Below are 9,306 nucleotides of genomic sequence, written 5' to 3' on the forward strand. Positions count from 1 at the left end.
AGCATATGCGTGATAAATCAGACTGGGATTGTACTGCACGAGTCGTGTGAGAGTTTGTAAAAAGATGTTTTGATGTAGCTTTTCTGTTAAATGTGCGTTAACTTATACTCATGAAGAAGCTTTGCCTTTTTTGGTCCCTCTGTTCACTGTAGAGGCATGCAAGAAAAAAACATTTCTTCACAAAATCAACAAAAGTGCGGCAACTAATGGTTCTTTTTGCAAGTGCAATATTCTTTAAAGGTAAAAGAGATGGAAAAAGAGACCCTGCTGGTCTGACTGATGACAAACATCCTTCTCCGGTGGCAGATTTTATTTAGATGATGGTCAGCAGAGGAGAATGTGAAATAAGTCAAGAGTTTTTTTTCTCTGCTGAAAGGATTATTTGAAAGGTTAAACCTGTAAATAGTCAGTGTCAGTTGTTTTTTCACCTAAGTAAGAATAGGACACTTTAATTCACTCGTTCAGGATTCACCATCTAGCCTTTAGCTTTCAGTTACTTTGTTTTTGTTAATTGTTTTTGTAAGAATGAACAGGACTGCAGATTTCAGAGAGTGGTTGGTGGATGGAATCATTTGCTGCCTCAATTTGAAAGATTTTGGCTTTAGTGGCTGCTGACAGTGTGACAATCATAAACTAGACTTGGACCTAAAGTTCAATGAATGCATGAATCTTGCATTAATCTTTGCAGGTGCTTCCTCAGCTGTCAGTCTGCATAAAGAGAAACACGTTTAAATGTCACATCTTTACAGCTGAGTTTTAAGGCAACATTGAGGAATTTTTTTTCTTTTTGAGAATTTGACAATAACATCGTAATATTATGAGAAAAAAGTTGTAATTTTATGATAATAAAGTCGTTATTTTATAGTTTGCTGGCAGTATGCTTATTTCTGTAAGACAATATCCCCTTTCACATAATAATACAACTTTATTCTCATAAAATTATAACTTTTTTGCCCATAAAATTACGACCTTATTCTCGTAATATTACAAATTTATTCTCATAAAATGATGACTTCTTTCTCGTTAAACTACGACTGAATTCTCGTAATCCTTTTTTTCCTCATAATTTTACAAACTTTTTTTCTTGAAATTACAACTTTATTCTCAAGACATTCTGACTTTATTCTCAAAATCAAACTTTTTTTTTCTTTAACATGGCCCTAATCCTCCGTCGTACATTGTAATATAACCTGTGTTTTGAAAACACAAAACAGAACGAACATGATTTTTCTCTCAGGCTTGCAGCTAAAGAAGTGCATATTTTGTTAAGGAAATGTCAATTTAGGATGGACTTACAGTTCGAGAGTTTAAATCCTTTTTTTTTCCAGAGCATAAACAGTCAGGTGCAGCATGTGAATCAGTTTGAGGACGAGCACTTGTTCCCGTGTTGCCTGATTTCAGTGAGGGTTGCTGTCGAGGTGCTTCACAAAGTTTCCAGAAGGTGTCAGGATTGTCATCGACCGTCTTGTGTATAAATGTCGATCATTTTAATTTATTTTTTTTATACTTGGGTAAATATACTTCCTCACATGACCTTTGTTTTGAGCTGAATCATTTTAGATGTCAGGAATATGTGATTGCCGCTGGCCTCAGTGGGACGTAGGCAGCCTGTGACAGTGTGAGGAAAGGAGAAAGACTTATTTTTTTATTTGGTTTCGTGTGTAAAAGATTCAAACTAACAACAGATCCACTATTACTCCCTCCTGTCAGGTCGAGAAAAAGCCTGTTAGGAGGCTGAGTGTCAGCCATAGCAAGTGTGAAAGTTATTGTTGATTTGTTCTTTCCTTTATGGCTTTGTTGTTTTGTAAGTTTTTTTTCTTGCTATGTAAATTTGACCAGTATCCTGTCTTTGGAGGAGTGGAGTTTTCTAACTGTACACTGTAGGTGAGGTTGTTGAAGTATTTAAATAAAGTTGATACATGATCAACCACTTACAACACTATTTTCTGTCTTTTTATTACCTGAGTTTATATTTCTGGTGCAATTTTGGTTTCGTATTCTCGCAGATCCTTATAAAGTCTTAAAATGCATTGAACTCTTTAATCTAAAAATAAGGCCTTAAATGTCATTAAAATGTCTTAAAAATGTTTTTCAGAGTCTTAAAAATGCTACAACAGGGAGTAGGATGTTATGAATCTTTTTTTCTGCTATTACACCGCAAAATTTCAAAATAAATGGTAACATATATTATTATTAATAATGATGATATATATATATATATATATATATATATATTTGTAGATAAAATTCACTAAATTCCTCTTGCACTAATGCCATCAAAAAGGTAATATTTTATGTCACAATTAAGACTATTAGTACTAATAGTCTCCAACCTGAAGTAAGTAATGTCATTTCACGTTTCCTTTTTCATCAATTTTGGTTATTGTAAAATTGGTCTTCAATTTTATTACGAGCAGCAAAAAAAAGTCTTAAATCTAGTCTGCCTTAACCTGTGGGAACCCTGATTTCGTTGCATAAATAAAAACTCTTTTAACTAACATTTTTAAGCAACGTTTTTTTTTTTGGCATCATCCTCAGACCATACATTACATTTTTGTTCCACTTGCAGTCAAGACCAAAGAAGTTATCTCCATCTTTTATCCTGACAACATCTTTCTTTTCTGGGGTGTATAAATGTATAATCCTGTTATTTTTACAGTCTGTTGACAGTAGAGACAGCTAAAGATATGAAAGTGTCCGCGTCTGTCAGCACAGCAAGCTAAAAATAATCCTTTTGGTTTGATTTTGTTCCCCTGTCATCTTTAAAAAAGTATTTCACTGCTGGGAAGATGGTCTTTTTATAAAACTTGTCTGTCTCTGCAGTAGACAGAGACAGCTACTTTTAAAATTGATGCTACATGACCAGAGAAAACAGAGAAAAGGGGCTGTTCTCTTTTTCTTTTCTCAGGTGCTTGAAATAAAGGGTTTACACAACCATGAAAAACCTGGAAAAGTCATGGTAATTGCAAGTAGCAGTTTTTCAGGCTTGGAGAAGTTTTGGAAAACTAAATATACCCCGAAAGTTTAAGGGTTAGTTGTTTCCCAAACCTGTGTAACAACACACGATTTGTTCAAGGACTGTTGGAGATTTGACAAATTCAACAATAATTTCTGTTTTTACCGTTTCTTGTTATGATAAAACGTGTACTGTTTAGTGATTTTTGAAGAAAACATGCCTTGGGTTTGGAAGACATGTTTTCTCTAAGAAATTTTAAAAAACAAATTCAGAGGCTCAAAAAAAAAATTTTTTTATTTTTTTTCTTTAAAAATTGAAAATAAAACATTCTGGCAATTTTGTTGCTTTAAACATTTTGCGAATTTTAAAAACTTTTTGGCAATTTCTTTTTTTAAAAACTTTTTGGCATTTTTTTTTTCTTAAAAAACAAAACAAAACAAAAACACTGTTAAAGAAAAAAAAGCCCAAAATTGAAAAAACAAAGAATATGCCCTCCAAACCGGTGGGAAAAAAATCTGCTGTAAAATTAACGCAAAAAATTGAAAAACATTTGTCCCTCCCTAGTGCTTAAAAAAATATTTGACATGCCTCCCCCTTTTGCACTAACCCCTCCCCTCTTGTAAATAATGATCAGTCTGAATTCATTGTTACTTATTAAATAATACATAATTTTAAAAAGCTGTTCTATATTAATGAAAAAGAGATAAGGAGTATCTGTTGTGTCAGAGAATGTATGGTCTTTAAATTTATCCTCAATGTCATGGAAAGGTCATGGAAATTTATTGGTAAACATGTGTTTCATATAGTCCATAATGTCCCGCCTTTGACTGGCTAACCTTGACCCTAACCAGTCCCACCCCTCTTGCCTAAACTAGTGCCTAAAACTAACCAATCCAATGATAAAGGCAACGAGTATTAGCCAATCACAGGGGGAGTAGGGCAAGGGCTTTTCTTCCACATTAAACAAAATGGCGGCAGGCTTGTGGAAAACGATCTCGACTTACAGTTAAATGGTAAGATAAGTATGTTTCTGTAACCATTTAGGCGAGAAATGGACAACTCAGTAACAGAATCTCAGCTAATATTTTATCACTGCTGCCTAGTTTTACCATTTGTTGAAAGTGTTTTATCCTTCAGAAAAACTGTTGTCTTAACTGCCAGTAAGCTTTTAGGACATAGCTTCTATGGAATATGCATTTTCAGAGACACAATGATGACAAAGGAAACAACAGTTTGGGTGAGCAGAGGCACCTCCTCACAACTGCATCAGGGGGACATATTGTCCTCCTCTTTGATACTCATCTAAAGGCCCGTGGGCCAAATCTGGCACCTGATTAGGTCCTATGTAGCCCCCTAACCATTTACTAATTCACAATAACAACAAAGGGACTTAAAGGGACTTTTAGTTTACCTAAAGTGCCTAGAGTGCATAAAACAGCATCATAAAATTCTAGAAATGTCCTAAAATCCTAAATAAATAATAAAAAAAAAATAAAAGTGTCTTAAAATCCTTGAAACATCATAAAATACTAGGAATGCCCTAAAAAAACCTGTCTGTAAATCCTAGAAATGAGCCTCCCTGAGTGACTCTGGGAGGCTCAGGGAAAATGCATCAAGTTCTATCCACATGATGTGTTCAAGGACCATTTGATTTGGCAATTTTTGTTTTGGCGGGCCCATGGGTTTAGAAGGCATGTTTTCTTTAAAAATCACCAAAAATAAAAATAAAATAAAATAAAATAAAAAATCAAAACTGCCAACATTTTGTTTAAGGAAAGTAAGTCACAAACAAAAAACCAATTTTTTTTTGAGAAAAAAAACAACCTAAATAACCAAAATGTTTTAACCCTTTGAAACCTGAGCAAATTGGTTTGATTTCTTTCAAAAGAATGGGTAGAAATGCAATAGTTAACTTGACAAGAAATGTACCACAAAGTGCAAGACAAATTTGTTTTTAAAAAGGGGGGACAATTATCACAATTGGACAGAAAATTGTCCAGAAAACTATAATTAAAATCATTATAATTATGCATTTAAAAAAAAAAAAATGTTATAGGAAGAAAATATAAATAGGCTATTTCTTGAGTTTTCAGCACTTTTTAGTGTCTTTTTTGTTTGTTGTTTTTTTAATGTATTACTAGGTAATTTCCTTGTAACTTGCTGCTGGTCGCTCTCTGCCTTCTTACTATGTTTTTGAAAGAGTCTTAAAAAAAAAAGAAAAAGACATGTTGAGGATTTTTTTCCCTGCAGAGGTCAATAGCCTTAAATCCTAGAAACGGCCCTGTTCACTATAATTTATTTACAATTATTAACCACATTGTTATGATATAGAGTTAGTTGAAAATCAGCAAACTATCCATTGAAGCTCTTTAGAGGACCAGGCAGGCGGGTTTAGTAAATCAGGACTCTTCAGGTGGGTTGACGCTGTGGTCACTAAACAGACCTTTCTTTACTGTGTATTTAATTTTAGTTCCTTTGTTCTGTTTTTTTTTTCTGTCGTCCTGCCTGTTCTGATCAGAATCCTACATCCCCTCGTTTTTCACAAGCAGGCGTGTTTCTCTTTTCTAATATTGTTCCTTTCAGGCCTCCAGTGACTGACGGCTCTTGGCCCGGCCTCTGTGCATCAGCACCCCAGCAGCACACAGCCTGTTTCCTGGTGAGCTACGATCCTTTTGGTGACTCACTTCCTGCTCCACACCCATCCTGCAACACTGGCTCCAGGAAGACAAAGTATTCGTCCAGGACCTCAAAGGTTTCCGATCACACACACAAACATGTCCACAGTGTAACAGAGTCTGTAACATCCTCATCCAGCAGTGAGGCGTCCCACAGCTCTACTGGTTACTGACACAGGAGCCATCTTCAGACCTCCAGAGAAGGCAGCTGGTTCACAGGCATGATAAGATTCAAATAAATAAAATAATAATCATCAATATTTGTATTGCACCTTTCATACTTAAAAAGGAGCTCAAAAAGCATGTGAGTGCTAAAAATTAAAACCTAAATTATAGCAGCAATAATAGTGTATAGTATATATAGAAATATTATATATGTAAATATAAAAATAAATGAATATATCAATTAATAAATGAAATAAAATGAAATAAAATACAGGCCAGAGGTAGAAAACAAAATTAAATGGAAAAAAATACAAAAGAAATATTAAACAACAAAAGTAAAAACAGTAAAAGTGCATGAAAAACATATAACAAGTTCAAAAGAAATAACAACTACTACAATATGCAATAAAAATAAGTAGAAGAAGGAATTAATTAAAAGCAGGAGCATAGAACTGGGTCTTGAGCTGCTTCTTAAAACTACCTACAGAAGTTGCTTCTCTTATTTGTGTGGGTATTCTGTTCCAGGCCAAGTTTCTCCTGGTATGACGCACATCTCCTCATCAGGGAGGTATTTGTGTCATCCTCAGGGTTTACCTCATAAACTAGAAGCTCAGTGTTAGCTGCAAGTCGGAGCAGCTGTTAAGAGCTGAGCTCACAGCAGAGAGGGCAGATCTTACCACACACTGCACCTGCTGCATGAATCATTTTCCTCTGGAAATTTCTAGAATCCAGCGGGTGGATCCCTGTACTGTGCAACCATCAGAGCGTCTGCTGAGGTGTCACATGAGCAATACTTCTGTTTTGACTTGAGCTGTAAAATGTTTTGACTGTAGCTTTGTGTCGTAATGTGGGCAGATTTGTCTTCATAATCTAATGTGATGATTTATTTGGAGTTCTTTTTACAATAATGAGAAGAGACATACTATATACACGCAGACAACCGTCATATGTACATGATCGTATACCTGCACACATACGCTCAGGTATACATAGTCTCATACATTCACACACCTGTTCATACACATAATCACACCTGCAGATCATCACACTGCAGCCATATTAAAAATGTATAAGCAGCTGCTGCTATATTAATGTTTTACTTTGAGTCGACATGTTGTTTCCTGTGATGACACAGCATAGCTGCATTACGTCTCCCACCAGTAGGAGCGCTTTTTGGTCCTTTGTGGGGCAGTGCATTCTGGTAGTTGTAGTTTTTTTTTTTGTTTTTGTTTTACTTATCAAGTAAAAGCATTTCCTGTCATCTTCTGTTTCTGTCATGCATCTAATAACAGCATACAAAGGCAGAATGATACCTTAAATATAGTTCCATAGTTCAATTTTGCACCTTTAAAGGAGCAGTATGTAAGATTTGCGTAGATTTAGTGGCATCCATTGCTGAGGATTATAGATTGCAACTAGCTGAAAACTTCCTTCTGATGTGATTTTCTTCATTGTTCAGGAGGTTTTTACCAGGAGCTGGTAAGACCAGGTGATTTAAACAGGTAAAAATGCTAAACAAAGTGCTTTTCCTACACTGCTCGTCGTGGAGGGACTTCTTTTAGTCTGTTCTGGGCTACTGTAGAAACAAGACGTTGCAACATGGTGATCTCTGTGGATAAGGGCTGGCTCCCTATGCAGATATAAATGTCTCATTCTAAGTAACAAAAGCACAGTGGTTCTTATTTTCAGGTGATTACACACTAAAAAAACACATATTTCATTTCTGCTAACATGACCCTCTAAATCCTTCACACAGCTTTAATAGCTTTATTTTTGTGGGGAAAAAAGGGGACAGAGGGTAGATTGCAGCACCCTTACCTGTTGATAACTGTACCATTGTATGAATCTGACAAATTTGTGCATGCGCAACCAACATGCAGGAATAATTTGAAAATATTAGGGTGCCCATGTTCTTTATTTTCCTGCACTATTTCCCTCTAGGGGTTTTCCCAGAGTTCCCTGCAAACACGGAGTTGTGTGCTCACTATATCGTTGATCAGTAATCTGCTTAGCTCCGTGTTCAGGGAGGCTACCTGTGGTGAGTGTATATTTAGAAGGTGTGATCCTCTTAGAGGAGGACTTCAGCTGGGATTTGGAGATTGACGGCCTGTCAGCTGCAGTGCTGTTTCCGGGCTTGTGGGGGCGTCATGTGTGAACACTGGCTGGGCTGAGCGTCCTTCAGTCTCCATTCAGGAGACGTGTTATGTGTCTCACTGGCCGTTTGTGTCAGTATGACTCATTATCCTGGGAATCACTGCTTCATGAATGACATCAGGGTTTAAGGTTAATGGAGATTTATTCCACCCTAAGCAATTACCATTAAAGACCTTCTTTGCCCAAAAACAATTAAACAGCATTAAGACAGCTCGGTTTATGCATCATCTGCGTCAAACAGAAACCTGAAGTGAAGCACATATTGTTTTCCTGTCATAGTTTTCTCTCCCCGGCGCCCACGCTCTCCGGTCTGGGAGTCTGTCTGTCTGTCGCTGTGAGCTGCTTGTTGTGAGCTGCTGCAGATACCAGCATCTGGTTAACCATTCGGGCCCGCTTTATATTACACACACAAAATGCACTTTTCAAAATCAGGCTTCAAAAAACACATTATACATTTTTTATGATTTTCAACTTTCATTGAGTTTATTTTTAAACAACAGTCCTAATCATAAGTATCAAATATTCATTAATTTTGAGAATTTTAACCCTTTAAATGCCAGGTTTTTCTCATGATGCCATAAAATACTGAAAAAAAAAAGAATTATTTTCAATATACTACATGAAAAGTAAATTTTTTTTAATGATCATAGATATGTTAGTGATTAGCAGCAACATTGATTGTGACAGTGCACCTAGTGGAAATAGCATGTACTTTTTTCCTTATGCCAAATATAGTAAATATTAGGTCATCAGGTGGAAAGTAGCAAAAATGACAAATTCCAATACAAAAGCCCAGAATGACTTTGGGGTCAGAAATTGCAGTTTGAATGGGTTTCAAACTGCATCATCCACTTGAAAAATCTACTCATGGCCAGCTGAAATGCATCTGAGTTTGCCTTTATACTGCAAAATATCCACACAGTTTGTAAGATATTTTATCACACTGTTTGCTGGAGCCGACATCCTAGCAGATAAAACTCCACGGACATCACTGTGTTGTGACTTGATTGTTGTTATATCAGACAGACGTGCATGTTGCTTGTGATGATCTAAAACATCAGCTTTTGTGCTCCGTCAACTAACCTGGTCGGTCATTTAAAAGACCACTGAGATCACCTCTGACAGACTTAAAGTTAAAATTGTTTGAAGGGACCAGGGATGCTGCTTTTACTAAAGAAAAAATGTTTAAAATGTGCTAATTTTGCTGAAATGAATCCAATGATCACACACCATGTGCTCCAGTTGGTCCAAATTTGATCTTGCAGGGATAATTTTTGGTTTGAGCTGACAGAAACAGGTTTATTAACATGTTTCTTAACAAGATTACAAACTGCTTTACAGCAGAAACAGCAATAA

Source organism: Plectropomus leopardus, chromosome 5, assembly GCF_008729295.1.
Source record: "Plectropomus leopardus isolate mb chromosome 5, YSFRI_Pleo_2.0, whole genome shotgun sequence".
NCBI lineage: Eukaryota > Metazoa > Chordata > Actinopteri > Perciformes > Serranidae > Plectropomus > Plectropomus leopardus.